This window comes from Protopterus annectens, chromosome 2.part2 (assembly GCF_019279795.1).
Source record: "Protopterus annectens isolate FY-2018-M chromosome 2.part2, PAN1.0, whole genome shotgun sequence".
Classification (NCBI taxonomy): domain Eukaryota; kingdom Metazoa; phylum Chordata; order Ceratodontiformes; family Protopteridae; genus Protopterus; species Protopterus annectens.
Genome location: NC_056730.1, coordinates 490,218,950 through 490,240,263, shown reverse-complemented (window position 1 = coordinate 490,240,263; position 21,314 = coordinate 490,218,950). Strand labels below are relative to the sequence as shown.

The 21,314-nt window shown below is 40.0% G+C and overlaps 1 protein-coding gene across 2 annotated transcripts in view; it reads right to left on the bottom strand.

The window, feature by feature from the left end:
- Positions 1-21,314, bottom strand: part of EXOC6B (exocyst complex component 6B) — a 5,967,963-nt gene that overhangs the window by 3,346,486 nt on the left and 2,600,163 nt on the right. The gene's annotated exons all lie outside the window — the stretch shown is intronic.

Sequence of the window (21,314 nt, the reverse complement as noted above, 5' to 3'; positions counted from 1 at the left end):
TTTTGGTTCCATGGTGACATTACAGCACCCCCCCCCCCCAATTATCTTTATTTCATCTATTCTCATCTGTACCCAGTTAGCAGAAAAGTTCTTCTACAATCCTTCGTCATCCCTGTTTGGTGCATATGTGTATGCACCTTCAACCCTTTTCTGAGAGATTATTCATCTGCCTATCCAACTTATTTTATCATTTTCTCTGTGGTTGTCTGAATCCCTCTATTAAATACACTTGCTACTCACCACTTGTCTTGCAGTCTCTCTCTCTCTCTCATTGGCTAGTCATAATATAATATATTCTCCAAGTGACTGAATTTTAATCTTGCTTCATGTAACAGTAAAATGTCTCCCCTGATCCTCTAACTTTTCCTGTATTGTTCTTCTGATAGGACAAGACAAGCCAGCAGTTTACCATGTAATTAACTATATTTTCCTTCTTTTTTACCCTACCCCCACCCCTTTTCCCAGATGCTGCCACCTGGCATAAACTGTTGTCTGGACCTACCCACTCAGATGAACAATGTTCTTTAGCAGCTGCCTACACGTATGCCTCAGACGTGGGCCTTTTAAGACTTTCTTTTGTTCCGTTCCAGTGTCCCTCATACCAACACAATGAATGTTAACCCAGTACTGATATCACAGTCTTATAACATTCACATTCACTGAGCTCCACTCCCCACTGTTGCTCACCAGTCTGTTGTGCTACATTAACTTAGTCATTACACGTGTTTACTGCAGTTTATTGTGCATAAATAGGTAGTTACAAAAAATATATTGCTTACCTTGGAAGCTTGCCCCTTTGCACCCCTTGACTGCATTACTTGTCATTCCCTCGGAATCAATGCAATTGATTGTAAACTTTTGAGATTGTATTCCCTGTGGAGTGTTTTGCAAGATAAGGATCTATTTCATTTAATACATCCTTCCTGATCAGTTCACTGTTACTTGCCTTTCAGTGTCCACTCCCTTCCACTTACAGCTTTATTACTGTAATCACTTTGTCTGTCTGCAGTCCTGCCTTCCACCTTTTCAACTCTGATATCCATCATAGGTAGGTGCTAGGCTATTGTCCCTAGGGCCTATATAAGCCTAGCCAAAAAGGTACCCTGGCTTTCGCCACCCAAGAAAATTATTTTCCTGTGCTCCTGTCAGGTAGAGCCACAGAGGTGATCCCTGGGGTGAATTTCCTATTTCCCATCCAATCATCAAGATTTTTCTTGGAGTGCTAATGAGGAGCTTTGTTTGATATTGATAGGTAGTTTGTTCCAGATTATGGGAAGTCTCTGGGACAAGAACCTATCCCTCAAGCATGTTCTGTTTATTGTAGTGGCAAGGTTTAGGTCCTTAGAGCGTGTAGCTCTGAGGAATTGGGATTTCTTTAAGTGGAGCATGTCCAACAGCTCTGGGCTTGACATAGCTTTGTATGTTAGGCAGAGATCACCTCTGAGTAAGCGATATGCGATGGAGTAAAGCTGGAGTTTTTTGAGACAGTCTGCATAGGGCATCTGTTTGAGGCCAGTAATCCTCTTTGTGAGGTATTTCTGCGGCCTTTCCAGTTGTTGTAGATGTCTTGTGAGGTACATACCAAAAGGGGCATTGTACTCTATAATGGGTCTAATGAGTGATGAGTAGAGGGGAAAAATGACCTCTTTTTTCCTGGATGAGAAACTTTTTGTGATGAGGTGTACCACATAGAAGGATTTCCTGACTACTGTGGCAATGTGATTATCAATGGAGAGACTACTGTCCACCTGTGTCCCAAGGTCTCTTATCACACTTTCGGTGTTTAGTAGACCACCACCTATGTGGTAGCTCATGGGTACAGAGTTTTTACAAATGGGGATGACAATGCACTTTTTGGCATTGAACTTGAGGCCATGGCTTTGACATCAGGCATCTGTCTCCATGAGGCCCTTTTGTAGGATGTCCACATTGTTAGGAGTTTCGATTATAACTCCTAGTTTGCAGTCATCTGTGAACCTCGTTAGCCAAACACCTTCTGTGTTAGCCTGTACTTCAGAAAAGTAGATACCAAACAGAAGAGGACCCAGGACTGACCCTGTGGTACTCCACTTGTCACTAGTCTGAAGTCGGACTTGGAGTCTGCTACTTTCACAGTGTAGGTTCTGTCAGTGAGCCAGTTGGCAACCCATCTTGTGACATAGGGATTTATACCTAGCTTAGTGAGTTTATCTATAATTCCAGAGTGGGGGATGGTGTCAAAAGCCATGGCGAGATCTAGATAGGCTGTATGAACCACCTTACCCTAGTCTACGGCTTTGGTGACTGCTTCCAAGAAGCCTATCAGGTTTAGGAGACATGATATGCCTTTTACAAACCCAAACTGGGTGGGGGGTCCAGAGTTTGGAGATTACCAATGTCTTTGTGTACAAGATCCATGAGGATACATTCCATGGCCTTGCAGACCAGGCTCATTAGGCTAATGGGGCAGTAGTTCCTGGGGTCCATGCTGGCTCCCCCTTTGTGGAGTAGGATAACCGTTGCTGTGTGCCATTCAGTGGACACAAAGCCTGAGGTGAGGCTATGACTGAACATGGTGCTTAGGTGGGGTGCCAGTTCATTCTGCAGTTCGTGTAGAACGCAGCCTGGGATGTTGTCAGCTCCCATGGATGCTGTGTTCTTGGCTTTGGAGAGTGTGGTTTTTACCTGTGCAGCTGTGATTACAGGAACTTTGCATTCTTCCAGTATAGAGATGGGCCCTTTAGGGGGTGAGAGGGGGGTAAAGTTAGCACTGAACCTATCTGCCAGCATGTTGGCAATATCAGTTGGTTCTGTATATTTGGTGCCATTGTGCTATAACTCAGAGCAGATCTGAGTGTTGCCACTGAGATTCTTGACATAGCTATAGAATGCTTTGTGGCTGTCTTTAGAATCCATGGCGATTTTATTTTCGTAACTAGCTTTGGAGGATTTTATGAGGGATCTCAGCTTCTTACTGAGGCTGACCAGGGAGTTCCTCCAATCATGGGATTTTACTCTTTTTTGCAACAGTTTCTTTCTTTTGTTGTAGATTTTTTTTATGGCGGGGGACCACCAGATTGGCTTCCTTTTTCTGGAGGATAACATGATCCATGCACTCGTTTAAGTCCTTATAAAGTGCATTTGTGTAAGATTCAGCAGTCATACCTCTATTGTCCGTCTGCATGGGTGTCGTGAAGTTTGCCACTTCTGTCTTAAGAAGCGTGAAGTTGGCTTTGGATACATTTTTTACGGTGGTTTCCCTAATGGGGGTGGAGACGGGATGTGGATGTCTAAGGTGATTACCTTGTGGTCGGATCTGACCAACGAGGAATTGACCTCTGGTTTGGAACACTGGTCGCCCATGTTGGTAATGACCAGGTCGACGATATTGCTGCCCCTGGTGGGGGTGTGGATAAATTGGTCCAATGCATTGGAATTTATGAATTCCAGAAAATGTTGAGCAAAAGAGTTGGTACATGAGTAGTTTTCCCAGTTAATGGTGGGGTAGTTGAAATCGTACATTATTAGGGTGTTGGGTTGTACCCTAATATTTTCCACTGTATCAAGAAATGAGGAGTGAAAATCCTGGGGCATGGTGGGGGATCTTTAGCAAGTTACAATTTGGACTGCAGTCTTGCCCAGAGTTAGTTGCACTTGGATAATATCAGATGCATTATGCTGAGCAACTAGCCGGGAGGTGTGGATATCCTTAATGAATATGGACACGCTTTAGTGTTTCAGTCCAGGTTAGGTGACCGAAAGGTGTGGTATGAATTATAGTCTGGTAATGCAGGGGTGCTCTCTGGAGACTTGAACGAGGGTGTCTGTCACTGCACATATGTAGATATTCTCCATTTTAAGGAGTGCCTTGAGTGAATGCATTTTGAGGTTTAGACTTCTAACATTGAGTAGCATTACCCTCAGATTTTGCTTGATTGCACCTGTTAAGGTGGTGAATTTGTCATTTGAACCTTGCCTAAAAAAGGACTATAGGGATAGCAATTTGTTATTTAGGTATTTATGTATAGAATTTTGCATACTATTTTGCACTTTTTCACAGCATGTGTTTTTTTATATATATACATGCTTTAGTTTATGTCTCTTTAAACTCTATGGGTCAATCAAGGTGTGTTTGTCAATTATATTAATTGATGTCTTAAAGTATATAAGGTGCAACAAGCATCAATGCATTTATTCCTTTGAAGGCATTTAGCCGAGGTACCAGAATAAAGTGTTGCAGCTTTCTCCAGTCTCTGTGTTGGTTTGTCTACATTTGTTTGCTGTTTGCTGTTTGGTTGGCTTTATCCTGTTTCAGAGATTGTGAGATTTTCTTCCTACCATGTCAAATTTGAATGGAAGTGGTTTTTTGTTTGCTAACTTAGCAAAAGAAAGGGACAGCAAGTTGGCACAATTTGATCCGTGGACTGTATCGGGTAATGTTTCCCTTGATAAAAAGTTTGATGACCTGAAAAAGTTAAGAATAAAAGAGACTTCTCTATTCTATGATTTGCGCCTACTGGAGAAATATGTTGAACTTTCCATCACACCTAGAGGCTTAAGAATTGATAAGCTGCCTGCCTTTAAATTTGCTGAGGATGAAAGCGTTTTTTTGGAGGAGTGGAAAGCGGCTTCAATACAGTGTTCTCTAAACTGGTTAAAGATTCTTATTAATCGTAACCGGAGAAGTTTGGGTATAATCCAAACCCAAATTGCTGAAGGGGAGGCCGCATTAGCTGCTGAATATCCAGATACAACATTCTTGTCAGCGGTTAAAGGCATTAATGAAGAGGTTTCAAAAATCGAATGCGAAGTAATCGCAAGAAAGAAAAAGAAGTTAAGTAGAGATGTAAATGACTTCAGTAAAAATCTTATTTATTCTTGGCAACGCAAAGCCAAGAATGGTTCCTTCCAGAGGAAGGGAGGTGAAGGAAGTTCACGTGGTTCGCGCGGTTCACGTAGTGGTCGAGACTCGTCAGTCTCATCTTCAGATACAGCTACAAGCAAGAAAAGTGTTTCTTTTGAAAGCATTAATAGCACTGAAGTTGTAAACGCAGCTTCAGATACAGAAGATCAAGGAAGATGGAACTTTCGACAGGGGTCCAAACGAAAATCGCGACAAAAGGGACGGAACCGAAGATATTAGTGGAGGTTCTCTGCTGGATTTGAACTGTACTTCTGTGCGTAGATTCAATACTGTTTCTGGGACTCATAATTTTGGTAATTATACACAGATTGTTAATTTAAGTAACTTAATTGTCACCTCTGATATGCAAAAGGTACTGGAAAAGGGTAGTAAATTTGTACCAACCAAAGTGCCTGCACTTTCAGATCTGTTACTAGATGTCAAGCGTTTTTGTCGGAAACTTCATTTAAGAGTATTTTTTGAGTCAAAAAACGCCTCTGACAATGTGTTAAATTTAAATTCAAATTCTGTGTTGAATGTTAATAATTTAAACGTTTCAAATGATAGTGACGTTGCCATTAACAATTTGGTTAGCACTGAGTATTCTTCATTAACAGAGGATCCTTTAATGGACCTCTCCATATATGAATACGATGATGAGACTAGTGCTTACTTTGAATCACACACTACTATGGAAGCCTGTTCTGTTTGTGATAATTTTTCTGAGTGTAATGAACGATTTTTTACGGGTTACGGTAAATTACCTATGCCTCGTTTGCCTATACATAGCTCTTTTTGTCCTCCTAAAAGTTCAGTTGTACTAAGGGCCTTTGAGAATGTTCTATGTAAAAAAGTAGAAACTGAATATCTGCTGTTTTTGAAACAATTTATTGAATTCAATCTTACAAAGCAGGAATGGCTGGCATTAAAGCAGATGAAGGAAGTTTCTGATGAATACAAATTTTGCACCGCAGACAAAGGTGGCAACTGGGTCATAATGGAAAAATGTCACTTTTTAAAAATGAATTTTGACCTTTTGTGCAATGAGAATGTTTATGCTGAGTTATCTGCTAATCCTATTGCTCAATTCAATTCTGAATTGCTGGACCTCCTAGAGAGGGGTGAAAGGCTTGGTTTTCTTAGCAGTAAGGATGTGAAAAGTTTATATATAGCGGATCCTAGGGACCCCACATTTTACACACTTCCAAAATTACATAAAAACTTACAGGACCCTCCGGGTCGTCCAATTGTGTCCTGTTGTGGGGGTTTTTTGGAACATGTGGGAATATTTTTGGATAACATTTTGAAAAATGAACTTAAAAATGTGGGTTCTCATATCAGCAACACTAACCAATATTGTGACCTAGTGCGAAATTTAAGGTGGGAGGATAATTTTTACTGGGCTACAGTGGATGTTAAGGCTCTCTACATCAGTATTAAGACTAAATTTGGCTTAGAAGCAATTGCCAAAATTTTGGGTGAGGGTCCACGAACTACTTATCTCATTTTACTGTTGGAGTTTGTTCTGACTCACAATTATTTTACCTTTGAACAAAAATTTTTTCTCCAGAGGGAGGGGACTGCAATGGGGGCTAATTTCGCCCCAACTTATGCAATCTTATTCATGTCTTATTTTGAGACTAGTTTTTTATATACTCTTGATTTTTTTCGGAAAAAAGTTGTGTCTTATTATAGATACATAGACGACTTAATTTTCATATGCAAGGGTAATAAGTTGGAGTTTGAGGAATTCATTTCTATGTTGCATCAGAACAGGTTTGGTTTGGAATTCACATATAGTTTAGACAAGTATCAGATCCAATTTTTGGATATATTATTATATGTGAATAATGAAGGAAGAGTCCAATTTAGACCCTACAAGAAATGTACAGCTTCCAATAATTTCCTATATGCTACTAGTGCACATCCGGCTCATTTAATTGAAGCACTCCCCTTTGGGGAATTCAAACGCACCAGTGAACATACTTCTGAGAGGTGCATTTGGAATGTGGAATTTGAAAATGTAAGAAAAATGTTGTCAATGAGGGGATACTCTGAAAGTTTAATTAGTAAGAGTTTAGATAGATTACTTAATTTAAACAGAAAAGGCAACAATTTTGGTAAAGTTCATGTTGTCAAATCTAGAGATGAAAAGATTGTTTCTGCAGACATAGATAGATTGTTTTTTGTCACCAAATTTTCCCCTTTCTCTGTGAGGTTAAAGAATATTGTTGAGTTTATGTGGCCCATTATTTGCAATAATGAGGAGATTGGTCACATGTTTCCAAATTGTTTCCTTTTCTTATGGCAGGTATGCCAACCTTAGGGAAATTTTGAAATATAAAGTGAAAACTTGTGGCACGTCTGGTAGTATTTACAATCTACCTCATGGCATGTTCAGATGTGGAACATGCAAGATTTGTTCAAGAGTAAAAAACTTATCAGGCAGTCGCATTAATGGGGTTAAATATACTGCGCATAATTTTTTTAATTGTAAATCATGCGGGGTTGTGTATTTGGATTGGCTGTGATTGTGTTCCATCTAAATATTATATTGGTCAGACCAAACGGCAGTTAAAAATTCGTGTTTTAGAACATCTGGGTGATATTCGAAACGTCAGAAATGATAGCCCAGTTTCTCAACATTTCAATCTAGTTCACAATGGTAGTTTTGATTCATTATTTTTTTGTGCTCTTGCCAAGCCAGAATTTCATAATACTGGAAATTTCCTACAGAGTTTGCTAAAGTTAGAAAGTAGGTTCATTTTGAAATTCAGTACTTTAAAACCTAGGGGCATGAATTTAGAAGTTAATCTTACGATATAACTTCACATTATGTATTCAAAGTTTTCTAGATGTACTGTTAGGCGTAGTCTTAGGTGTTTTGTACTTAAATTTGTTATTTAGGTATTTATGTATAGAATTTTGCATACTATTTTGCACTTTTTCACAGCATGTGTTTTTTTATATATATACATGCTTTAGTTTATGTCTCTTTAAACTCTATGGGTCAATCAAGGTGTGTTTGTCAATTATATTAATTGATGTCTTAAAGTATATAAGGTGCAACAAGCATCAATGCATTTATTCCTTTGAAGGCATTTAGCCGAGGTACCAGAATAAAGTGTTGCAGCTTTCTCCAGTCTCTGTGTTGGTTTGTCTACATAATATCAGATGCATTATGCTGAGCAACTAGCCGGGAGGTGTGGATATCCTTAATGAATATGGACACGCTTTAGTGTTTCAGTCCAGGTTAGGTGACCGAAAGGTGTGGTATGAATTATAGTCTGGTAATGCAGGGGTGCTCTCTGGAGCCTTGAACGAGGGTGTCTGTCACTGCACATATGTAGATATTCTCCATTTTAAGGAGTGCCTTGAGTGAATGCATTTTGAGGTTTAGACTTCTAACATTGAGTAGCATTACCCTCAGATTTTACTTGATTGCACCTGTTAAGGTGGTGAATTTGTCATTTGAACCTTGCCTAAAAAAGGACTATAGGGATAGCAAGAGCCTTAGCCAGTATCCGGAATCCCCAGGGCGACAGGTGCAGGCCATCTCTGGCAAAGCATCGTGGTCTGTTGATCATGCCATCCCAGGCAGACAGATACTGGATCCCCTTAGAATGACACCAGAAGCTTAGCCAATTGTTTAAGTCAATCATTTTGTCCTTGTACTGTGGTATCATTCTGAGCGATGGCAGGATGCTACTCATAGGGTCATACCAGCCTGGGCTATAAGATCGGAGAGCTCCCTCCATGTCTCTCTTCATGTAGCTCATAATTGCTTCTATACAGCTTCTTTAGTTTACATCTGAGTTGCCAGAAGTGTCTGATGCAACATCTTCCCATCTCCTTACAGCTCTTCTTTACCCATCTCTACTTTTTTTTTTTTCTCTGTTTTTGCGTCTAAATCAACCATGACAGAGGCTTCTTCTTCCACTTGTCTCCCTTCTTCCTTATCTCTTTTCTTATCTCATTCTGGTTGTCTTTATGATTTATTTTCTGTTCACCTATTTTACTGACATGTGACGCCCTCTGTGCTTCCTGGTCTTCCTCCCAGCATGGGTTTCAATATCTGGCACTGCACTTCCTCTAAGTGTCCATGCAGACAATTCAGATTTTTCTGCCTGGGTTATTTAGCTGTCTGTGATATCTTTGTTTAAACATTTCAACTTCCTCCATATTGTGTAGTCTAAACCATTCCTATTCCTGCTGTACTTTCAGAACTGTAGTGTATTTCAACAAGGCAGCTGGTCTATTCATTCTTAGCTCATTTAACATTTCTAGCACAGCTTTCTCTCTCTCATAAAGTGTTTGAGTAAATCCTTATAGGTTCATAGGTAGATACTAGGCTATCTGCCCGAAGGCATTTATAAGCCTAGCCAGAATCTGTTGGCTTCCACCGCCGACCCCTTAGATTAGTTCCCTGTGCCTCTGTCCAGCAGAGCCACTGAAGTGATCCCCGGGGTACACTTTCCATTTCCCATCCACTCGTCAAGGTTTCTCTTGAAGAGTGTTAGCGAGGAGCTCTGCCTAATGTAGATTGTAATCTTGTTCCAAAGCATGGGAAGTCTCTGGGACAGGAATCTATCCCTCCAGCGCGTCCTATTTATTGTTGTGGTAAGGTTTAGATCCCTAGAGCATGTGGCTCGAGGGGATATGGTTTTCTTTAGTTGGAGCATGTCCATCAATTCTGGGATGGACATGGCCTTGTATGTCAGGCAGAGATCACTTCTGAGTAGGCGGTATGCAACAGAGTACAGCTGGTGTTTCTTCAGTCGAGCTGCCTAGGGCATCGGTTTGAGGCCAGTGATCCGCTTGGTGAGGTACTTCTGTGGTCTTTCCAGCTGTTGCAGGTGTCTTGTAAGGTACATCCCAAATGGGGCATTGTACTCTATGATGGGTCTGATGAGTAGAGGGGCACAATGACCTCTTCTGATCTGGATACGAACCCTTTTGTGATTAGGTGGGCCACATAGAAGGATTTTCTAACCACTTTGGCAATGTGATTATCAAAGGAGATATTATCTACTTGGGTCCCCAGATCCCTTATTATGTCTTTCATATTTAGGGGATTACCACCTATGTGGTAGTTTGCGGGTACTTTGTTTTTTCCAAAGGGGATGACTATGCAGTTTTTAGCATTTAGCTTGAGGCCATGATTTTGACACCAGGTATCCGTCTCAGTGAGACTCTTAGGTTCATAGGTTTATACTAGGCTATCTGCCCTAAGGCATTTATAAGCCTAGCCCAAAGTTTTGTGGCTTACGCCACCCCTTATATGAAAAAATACTGTGCCCATTAGTTTGTTGTGCCTCTGTCCAGCAGTGACACAGAGATGATTCCCGGGGTAAACCTACGATCTCCCATCCACAGGTCAAGATTTCTCTTGAACAGAGCCAGCGAGGTGCTCTGCCTCACATGGACCGGGATTTTATTCTACAGCATAGGGAGTCTCTGAGTGATAAATCTATCCCTCCAGCACGTCCTATTTATATCCGTGCTAAAGTTTAACTTGCTTGCTCTAGTGGTTTTGGTGGATTTGGATTTTTGAGGTCGAGCATGTCCATTAATTCCGGGTTGGACATGGCCTTGTATGTCAGGCACAGGTCACCTCTGAGCAGACGGTATGCGACTGAATAGAGCTGGAATTTCTTCAATCTGGCAGCATATGACAGATTTTGGAGTCCCTTTATCCTTTTGGTGAGGAACTTTTGGGGTCTCTCCAATTGCTGCAGATGTCGGGTGAGATACATCCCGAATGGGGCATTGTACTCGATCATTGGTCTGATAAGTGAAGAGTACAGGGGAACAATGACCACACTAGATCTGGATGTGAATCCCTTCATGATCAGGTGGGCAATGTAGAAGGTCTTTCTAACCACTTTAGCAACGTGAGTGTCAAAAGAAAGGCCACTGTCAACCTGGGTCCCCAGGTCCCTGATAACCTCTTCTGTGCTTAGTGGATTGCCACCTATATGGTAGCTTGGGGTTACCTTGTTTTTCCCAAAGGGTAAGACTATACATTTTTTGGCGTTTAACTTCAGGCCATGGCTCTGGCACCAGCTATCTGTTTCCGTGAGTCCCTTCTGAAGGATATCCGTGTCCGATGCACTTTCCACTATGGCGCCCAGTTTGCAGTCATCTGCAAACTTTGTCAGCCAAAGTCCTCCCATGTTGGCCTGTACTTCTGAGAAGTAGATGCCAAACAATAGGGGGCCAAGGACCGAGCCCTGTGGGACACCACTTGTGACTGGCTTGGAGTCTGACATAGCGCCAGCAACTCTAACCCTGTGGGTTCTGTCCTTAAGCCAGTTTGCAACCCATCTTGTGACATATGGGTTTACATTTAAGCTGGTAAGTTTTTCTACAATACCCGAGTGGGGTATTTATGTGTTGAAAGCCTTTGCAAGGTCAAGGTAGGCTGTATGGACTGCCTTTCCCACATCAATGGCCTTGGTGACTGTTTCGAAGAAGTCGACCAAGTTCAAAAGGCATGATCTTCCCTTGACGAAGCCAAACTGGGTCGGGTCCAATGTCTGCAAGTCCCCTATATCTTTGTTTATGAGCTCCATTATGATCCTCTCCATAGCTTTGCAGACTAGACTTGTTAAGCTTATGGGGCGGTAATTACCAGGGTCCGTAGAGGCACCGCCTTTGTGGAGTGGGACCACAGTTGCCGTACGCCACTCCTTGGGCATGTATCCTGTGGTAAGGCTGAGATTAAACAGCTGCCTTATGTGCGGGTTTAATTCATCATTTAGCTCGTGTAGCACACAGCCGGGGACACCATCCGGTCCCATTGATGCTGTGTTTTTAGCTTTAGAGAGAGCAGCTTTCACCTGCGCATTTGAGATGTCTGGGAGGCTACACTCCGCTGGGATAGTTATCTCTCCTTTGGGGGGGGGGAGGGGGGGTGAAGTTTGCACTGAACCTGTCTGCCAGTATGTTGGCAATGTCTTCTTTTGGAAGATGTCTGTGTCAGCCGGAGAGTCGATTACAGCCTCTAGTTTGCAGTCTATGAACTTGGTCAGCCATAGTCCTCCTGTGCTTGCTTGTACCTCTGAGAAGTATATGCCAAACAGGAGGGGCCCTGGGGAACACCACTTGTAACCGGTTTAGAGTCGGACCTAGCTCTTGCAACTCTCACCATGTGGGTTCCGTCCGTGAGCCAGTTGACAACCCATCTTGTGACATAGTGTTTTTTGTTCAGGCTGGTGAGCTTGTCTATAATACCAGAATGGGGAATGGTGTTGAAGGCCTTTGCAAGGTCTAGGTAGGCTTTGTGTACCACCTTTCTCTCGTCTATAGCCTTGGTAACTGTCTCAAAGTCATCCACCAGGTTTAGGAGGCATGATCTGCCCTTAACAAAGCTGGACTAGGTAGGGTCCAGTATTTGGAGATTCCCAATATCTCTGTTAATGAGTTCCATGATGACCAGCTTTATGAACATCCCTGCAGATGGGATAACTCTTAAGTTTTGCTTGCCCAGTATTTCATTTTTCACAGTAAAGGAACGGAAACATGCAAAACATGCCTGGGTCTGCTTCCTGCTCCTTCTTACTGCTGCCCCACTCTGTGTATCCTCTCTTTTAGCGCTTCTTGATTTACTGGTATCACAAATCTCTCATGTAGTAGCTGCATTATAAATTGTTCTAATGTATGGTTGCTAACTCTCTCATATTCCAGTTTTATTGATGTTATTCTTTCCTGAGCGATTTTCAAGATCATCCATCTTTTCAGCCTGTCTTTTTATTGCGAGATTTAGTTCCTCTAGTCTGCGAATCTGCACCTGCAGCTCAGCTTTAATTACTGCTTTATCTTCCTCCAGATCTTGCAACTTCCCCTGTAGCCTTTTCACTTCTGTTTGTTGCTGTTCTACTTTTTCAAGGAACTCGCACCTTAGCCTACTGTGATTACCATTTCATACAAAACCCACAGTTGTTCCTCCTTATCTGCTGGTTTAAAGACAGCCATCTGTTCCTACTTTTGTTCTTTCTCACACAACTTTTCTTCTAGTCTGCTTTTTCTCCATGGGAATACTATTTTGTCCAAATTTCTGAAAGCCCTTTCCAGAGCTTTGAGCTTTGGCAACCATCTCTGCTGGGCTCTCTAGCGTCCTTCCCATTAATGGAATTGTTTTTGGCTGGCTATCCCCTCTCAGAAAAAATCATTCCATTCTGAAGCTTGAAGCAGCTCTAAGTGAATTTGCCCTGTCTAGTCTAGATTCAGGACAAAATTAATGCAGCTGGACATGGAACCTTCTGACCTACACCACTGTCAAGCAATATGTGCTGCTGGTACATGTTTTGCAGTTGCGTTATAAAATAGCTTCTATTTTAGTTACCTACCATGCAGCACTTCACATGCAGACAATCTCCTATTATGTAAAAATCTCAGAATTTCTAGACACAAGATATACAAAACGATTGAGAGAGAAATTAGAAGAAAGAAAAATGCTTCCACAGGAAAGACTGTCAGAAGCTTCATATGAAAATGTGTGTTCATTAATACAACAGATTTGTGAAAAACAGTATATAGATCAAGAAACTTTGATCTGATTGGAAAAAGAAGCATCGGAGGAAGTGCGAAAATATAAAAAAATAGAGAGAGATTTGAAAAGTATAAAAAAGAATTATGGACATGGGAAAGAAAGAGAGATTTGATATGGTGCAATATTTATGCAAAGAAGAATGCCAAATTAATCAATATAAAGAAGGCAGCCCCAAAGATATTTGAAGAGAAATACAGGCACAGGCATCCGGATATGGAAAGTATCACAATAGACAATAATATTACACAGAGAGAACGTAGAAAAGAAGATTAGTAAAGTAGAAGTTAAGAAACAGAAGTTGAAGGTATGGAGTGCCTGTGAAGTGAAGGATTTGGTGTAGAACGTCTTAACACAGTTTGTATCACAGCATGATGGAGTGAGTCCCCAAAGTAAGGGGAAGCATCAGGAAACATCCGAAGAAGAAGAAATATGGACATGGGAAAGAAAGAGATTTAATATGGTGTAATATTTATGCAAAAGAGAAAGCAAAACAAATCAGTTCAAAAAGAGCAGCACCAAAGATATATGAAGAGAAATACAGGCAAGGGAATCTGGACATGGAAAACTTTACAATACAAAAATATGAAGACAAAGAGATAAGGTACAAAAAGATATTAGTAACGCAGAAGTTAAAGAGATAGAAATTGAGGTTATGGAGTACCTGCTAAATGAAAGATTCACTGTAGAGAAAATTTAATTCAGAAAGCACCACAAAAGGATAGAGCAATGGATATCCAAATTAAGGGGAAACTAGTGGTACAGGAAGCAACTGGTCAGGTGCCATATGAAGATATTTTGGAGCCTTCCACAGGAAACCAGTATAAAATGTTCACTTGAAGATAGACAGCAAGGGAAGGACCAGAAAACTGTGGAAACTCTGATGCAGTCAATGCTGAGGAGGTGAGTTCCTATATGACAAGGCAACAGATGGCACAGGACGAAATTTAAGATAATGTGCCACAGAAAGATGCTATAGAATTTTCTATAGAATGCCTGCAGGAAATGGAAAACAAGGGATGTGCTCTCAGTCTGGAAGAAAATGAGGTAAGAGAAGAGTTGCTTGATCTGATAAAACAAATGAGCACAATAATTAGGACTGTCCATAGAGATCCATGCAATATAACACAAGTGAACAGGATATATTACTGTGCAGCTAAATTAATAACTGATAAAGTTCTACCACAAGAACACAGGGTAGTGAAGGAGAGAGGGTAGAAATTGAATACCATCATGGAAGTAGCGAACAGAGAAAACTATAACGCAATTAAGACAAGAAGTGTCACTGTTAGAAGACTAGAAGAGGGAATAGATCAACAAAAATACTAAGAAAGACATATGTAATAAAAGCAATGCACAGTATTAGAACAGACCAGGACATATCATGCACTATCAAAAAATAAACTAAAAATTTTAGCACAGGCAGAAAAACTTGGAAGATACGCAGATAAAGGAAAAGTATAAAATAAGCAATTCACTGATGACCCAAAAAGGTTTTAGAGAGAGAATTTAAAGACTGCCAAAAAAAGAAGAAACAGATACATTTTGGAGATGTATCTATTAAGATCCCATGGAACATAAAGATGCTAACTGTACAGAAAAAGTAAAAGAAAGAAAAAAACATTTAAAGGTGCAGGATATGAAATGGGGTGAAGCAACAGCCAGAGAGATTGAAACAAAGTTAAAAAGAACCTCTAATTGGAAAATCCCAGGCCCAGATGCAGTACCTAACTTTTGGTTAAAAGTATTAACATCTCTGCTCGAAGATTTAGCCATGAGGAAGAACTATTTATATGAGCACCCTGAACAGACAGTAACCCGGCTAACAGGAAAAACAATGCTCCTACTTAAGAGTGAACCTGCAAGCTACCTAAAAAATATAGACCAATAACCTGCCTTCCGGTGATGTAGAAACTATACATGGGAACTGATGCTGACAGAATTTATAGTCATTTAGAAGAAAACTCAATTATGGCAGTAGAACAAAAGAGCAATAAAAGAAAGTCATATGGAACAAAGGATCATTTGTTAAATAAAGTCATAGTGGAGGGCTGTAAAAAGGGGAAGAATCTATATATGGCATGGACTGAATACAAAAAAGCATTTGACAGTATTCCCATCATTCATGGATAAAAGAGAGATTAAAAATGTATAAGACACTGATCGACTACATTACAGTGACTATGAAAGCAGCAACAGACCACTTTGCAATTAAGCCATGATAAAGGGCAAATTATTATCCCAGGGATACAAATTCAAAGGGGGATATTCAAGGGTGACTCTCTGTCACCGCTGTTATTCTGCCTTGCCCTTAATCCATTAAGCTGTTTAACTGAAAATGCAAAGAACCGTTTGGATCTATTGTTCTGTTCTGATGAAACTCGCTGTGACGAGTGAAAGCGCTCAACAAAACAAAAGCACTGTGGATATCTATTAAATATATCTGGATTTTATTTTGGCACCGGTGGATTTATTTTGCTTTCTTAGCTGTGAGGGTATTTTCCGTTTGGCTTATCTGTTTTGTGTTATTAAGCTGTTTAACAGCTTAGGCCATGGCTACAATTTGGCTCCTAGAAAACAACAAAGTGTAAAGACTTTTTATCTTCTCTCTGTCAATGATTTAAAACTGTATAAATCCATCAGATGAGGAATGGAAAGCACAACTGCAGGTTGTCAAAACTTTTTCAGATGATATAAGAATGTCATTTGGTCTTGATAAATGTGCAAAAGCAACCTTTAAAGCAGAAAAACTGCAGCACCAGGAAAATATCAGTTTAGGACAATAATGTGATATAAAATAACTTGAGCAAGAGGGAGTGCCATAAATATTTGGGAAATGATGAAGGATCAACAATAAAACATGAACAAATGTGAATAAAACTTAGTAAGGAATACCTTAGAAGACTTAAATTAATCCTGAAAACAACACTGACATCTAGGAACAAAATCCAAGCTATAAACCAATTTGCTCTTCCTTTCCTAACTTACAGTTTTGGAGTGATTCACTAGCCCCAAAACGTGTTGGATAGATTAGATAGGAAAGCAAAAAGGATGCTTCATGCTCACCAAATGATTTATAAAAAAATCAATGTATAACAAGATTATATATTCCCCATTCTGAAAGAGGGATAGGCTTTCTTGAAATTGATTATATGTACAGATCTACAATCGTGGGACTCCACAGATATCTGCTGACCTCACAAGAACCAAACTTAGTGAAAGTTTTGAAACATGAGGAGAATAAATCTAAGATGACTTCTTTGCTTCATCTAGCAGAAGCATATCGGCATCAAGCAGGAATGGAAATCAAACCAGAAGTAGATAAAAATCAGGCAGCAACTGAATGTGCCAAAAAAAACCCCAAAAGAAATAATACAAGGTGAAGGACCAGATGAGAAGGCAAGAAATGTGGAAAACGCATAAATATAGTTGCAAGTATATAAAACGTCTGGAAAAACCTCATGCTGATCAGGAACTAGCGCAGAAATAATTAAGGAGAGGCAAATTCAAATCAAGAGACGAAAGGTTAATACTGGTGGCCCAAGATAGTGGACTACGTACACTCTGGTTTACAAAGTCCATTGAACATGTGGGAGAAACAGACAAATGTAGGTTTTGTAAAACCGAACTGGAAACAGTCACACACCTCGTTGCTGGTTGTGACATACTAATGGCAGGAGGACTGTATACTGAAAGGCATAATAATGTGACAAGACTGTTGCACTGGGGGCTTCTGCGACCATTATGGTACTGAAGTGGCTGAAAAACAATGGAAACATGAGCCACAGAGCATCGTAGGAAATGATGAAGTTTCTATCACATGGGATCACCCATTACCAACAGTTCAAAAGATAGGTGCTAGAAAACCAGATATAGTGGTCCATGAAAAGGAGACAAAAGCAACATTAATTAATGAAATCACCACACCCAGTGTGTTGTGTACAGACAGACACAAAGTCATAAAATATCAGGATCTGCAGGCAGAAATGAGAGCAATGTGGAAGAACGATAACCAGACAGTTCCAATAGTAGCAGGAGCAACGGGTCTTATAAAAAAAAATCTACACTTGTATTTAGATACGTTACCAGCCCATGTAACCCCATATGAATCGCAGGAGTCTTTAGTAGGCACACTGTGGGGTGCTGCAAAGAGCACATTTAACTGACATCAAAGATTGAAACAATACTAATTTCATGAACTTTAATCTTACTTTGACTTAGGAATGGGGTCCATTCTCATCATGGTATTAGGAAATCCAAATGATTTGGGGAAATTAAAAAAATATATTATTCTGCATGAAGTGCTTCCAAAATTCAATTTATTTCTATGAAATTTGTTCCATTCCTTTTCCTGAAGATCCATCTTCCAGTTTTTAACAATACTCAATACTTCTAATACTGATGGTTTAGATTTTAATTTTCTAGTAATTGCTTTTTGGCAGTCAACTGAATTAAACTTAAGTCCTTACTATGTCCAATTCTGTGTAATTCTGATCCTGTCTCCTAGCTCAAAATAAACATTTCCTTAATAATAGCCATTTGCTACCACAATATTTCAGACAGAGCATTCTGTAGAGAATTTTTAAAAATCTGTCAATTTAATTAACTCCCAGAAAACATGTTTCTAGTTACCGCTTTCTTCCTCATCATATTTCCATTTGCTATCTACTTGAGGACAAACATTTTGAAGTCAAACACTTTCAAGCAAATCCTAAACCCTCTGGACTTTGTTGAATACTAGGGAGCCATAAACATGTCCTTCCATTGTTACCTTGCAAATTGCTTTTCCCATCTCACTTTCCAATCTTTTCTAACCTACTCTGATTGATTCTTATATTATACAATATTTTACATACCCTACTAATTATCCCTTTTAACAGCAGCTTCTGTTCTAGATTTGACTAAAAGGTCTGCCAGAGCAGGTATTTCACTTAGGACTCCCCTTGTCCCTTTCTCTTTGACTATACATTGACATCAATCCCTGGTAGCAAAGGCTGTCTTTAACCTGAAGTCCAAACTTTTTCTTGGCTGCATCCTCTCTGTTGCTTTTCCTCTCTAGTTATTTGCTCATAATGCCTTAGTTCCTTCATCAGTTTTCTCCGGTAGGAAAGATAAAATTCTTAATTCAAAAAATGGGGTCCACTGTCAGACACAACTTGTCCTGATATACCATGTCCTGAAAAATAAAGAACTGCAATCACTGACTGTGTAGTGATATCTGTCAACCGTACTACTACGGAATAGTTGAATAACAAGTCCTATAAACTATCAATAAAAAAGAGAGAGAGGTTTTTATACTAAAATAAACATATGCTCAGTTTAACCATGGGAATGCATGACTTGTCAAAGAAGTTGCAAAAACAAAACGGTGGTGCAACCAGTACTACTGTATGGTACAGATGCTAGAGGTGATTGAGATGAATTGCTTGTGATGGGTCATAGGATGCATACTGTGGCGTAGACAAAGAAACGAGCAAATCACAGCATAAGACCAAGTTGCTTCAATTACAGAGGTTAAAGAGGACAGATAAAGGCAATTTGGGCGTGTGCAGGAATGCAGAGGACAATCCAGTGAAGATGATTTGGGACAGACAAGAAGAAGGCAAAAGGAAAGAGGGCATTCAGCAAAGAGATGCATGGATTGTGTAGAAGAAGACTTATACCAATGAGGCATGACAGATGAAGAAGGTAGGAAAGTGGCACAATTTACACAGATGGGGATTGTTAATGTGATACCCTGACCCCAAGTAGGAAATGGGAAAATGAAGGTTGAGGACTATGATGAAGAATGTATGAATTTTGCAGGGAATTAACAAGTCCTTTTAATTCTGATTTCTGAAACTGTCATGGATTTTGAAATTCTGAATCACATATTCAATATGTGCAAATTTAGCTAGCACATGATATCACATTCCCTTTACTTACACTTTGACAAAACTGAAGTATAACTCATATAATTTTGTTAGTATCTTGTAAAGTACCTACATACAGATAACTACTCTTTCACCCTTAAATACAAATCCTTGTACACAAAAGGCATACAATCTTCTCTAAACAGAAGACATGGCTTAATCAGAGGATGTAATTGCTTGATTTCATCCAGCATCCTGTCATGAAGATGTCTGCCAGTAATTATAAATCTAACTCATCTCCTGTTTAAGCTTTCAGCTCTTGCAGCTTCTCAGTCATCACCAGTAATGACAAAACAACCCACGGTACATCAAGTTGCATCTCAAAAAGGTCTTCTTTACTGTCACTTAAGTATGCTCTAATGAGGGTACATGTGCAGTGCATAACTTTGCCTCATTTACACTGTACATCCAAGTCATACTTCTGCAGTGACAGCATTTTTTTGCAGTTGTTCTGGAACTTTCTGAAAATATTTATTAAAGATATTTTTGAAAGGGGCTCATGGTGATATTCCATTGTGAAATTCTTGACATCTGAAGTCTACTGCTGGCATTCCATTTTAAGTTTGTGTGTATCGAAGCATATGTCAGTGCGCTTGTTGAATAAGCAACAAGACTGACTCTAGTAACAGAGTGCTTCTAACCCTTACTGACTTGCATCAACCTGAAGTGTTGTGGGAATACTTGTGTTATAATATTCATGAGCTGGTACTGTATACATTTGACTCCAGCAACTCAAAATGTTTTTTTTCCCCTAATCTGCTGACCAACACCATACTGCATCATGCTCTAGCAATTTTCTTAGCATCACTGTATGTAATAAACACTGACACATGACTATACCTTCTTGGGAATGGTACACTATGCAAGACTTTACCATAACAGCAGATGTTCTACTTCTCACTGTTACAGTATTCTTTACTCTTGGGATATCCTCCCAAGGATAGACTAAAATCTAGCCAGTACATCAAAGTCTTTACAGCTTCCACATATTACACATCAGATGCATGACCTACATGCAAGGTGTAAAGTACATACATGATATATGGATGCCTAATCCTCAAAACTAAACTGCCTCAGGAGAATCAGAGCAACACCAGAGAAGGCAATAAAATGTACATCCAGGAAGACAAAATGAGGAAGATAAGGATGGAAGAGGGAACCCCAATGCAGAAATAGGGCTACACAAAATAATAGGGGCAAGATGGTGGGACAGAATACTGCAACACTGAGAAGTAGGCCATCTACTGTTATGGTAAGATCTTACACAACCGTATGTCCTTTATCACTGTTGCAGTATTCTTTACTCTTTGGGGAGTAACAAAAGCTAGTAAAAAGTATGGATGGAGGTAGGCAGAGAATAACCCTCTACAAACCTACACAGGATGGCCTGGCAAAACTTGCTTTGGCCCTGGAAATGACATCCAAATGACAATGCTTGGTAAAAGTGTAGACAGAAGACTAAGTAGCAGGTTCCAAAAAGGATCTAGTATCCAGAGCCTTGAAAAAGTACCAAAAGAGGCTACTGTTCTCACAGAATAAGCACAAACAGAAGAGGAAAGCTGCTTGCCTTGAAAAGAACAATAAAAATTCAATGGTCTGAGAAATTTAGGAGGAGATGTTTTGCTTAGACACTATCAAACCCAATTTCCTGGCATGAAAGAAAATCAAAAGCTGCTCAGATTTTATTATGCATTTTTGTCTAATCCAAGTAACATCGGAGCTGTCTATGTAAATTCCAGATGTGTGGTACCCTCTTACTAGCAAATTGTGAGGAAGATGAAAAGGAATGCTGGATGCCATGAACCCCCAAGGCTTAGAGAAATTTCCTTGCAAGAAGAACTGGGAGAGAAAGAGGTAACTGGAAATAAGCAGTCAAAGCGAGAACCTTGGGAAGTGGAAGAGAAGCCAACATTGGGATGGTCTGAACCCTAAAACCACAAAATACTTGATCATGGCAGGCAGACAACAC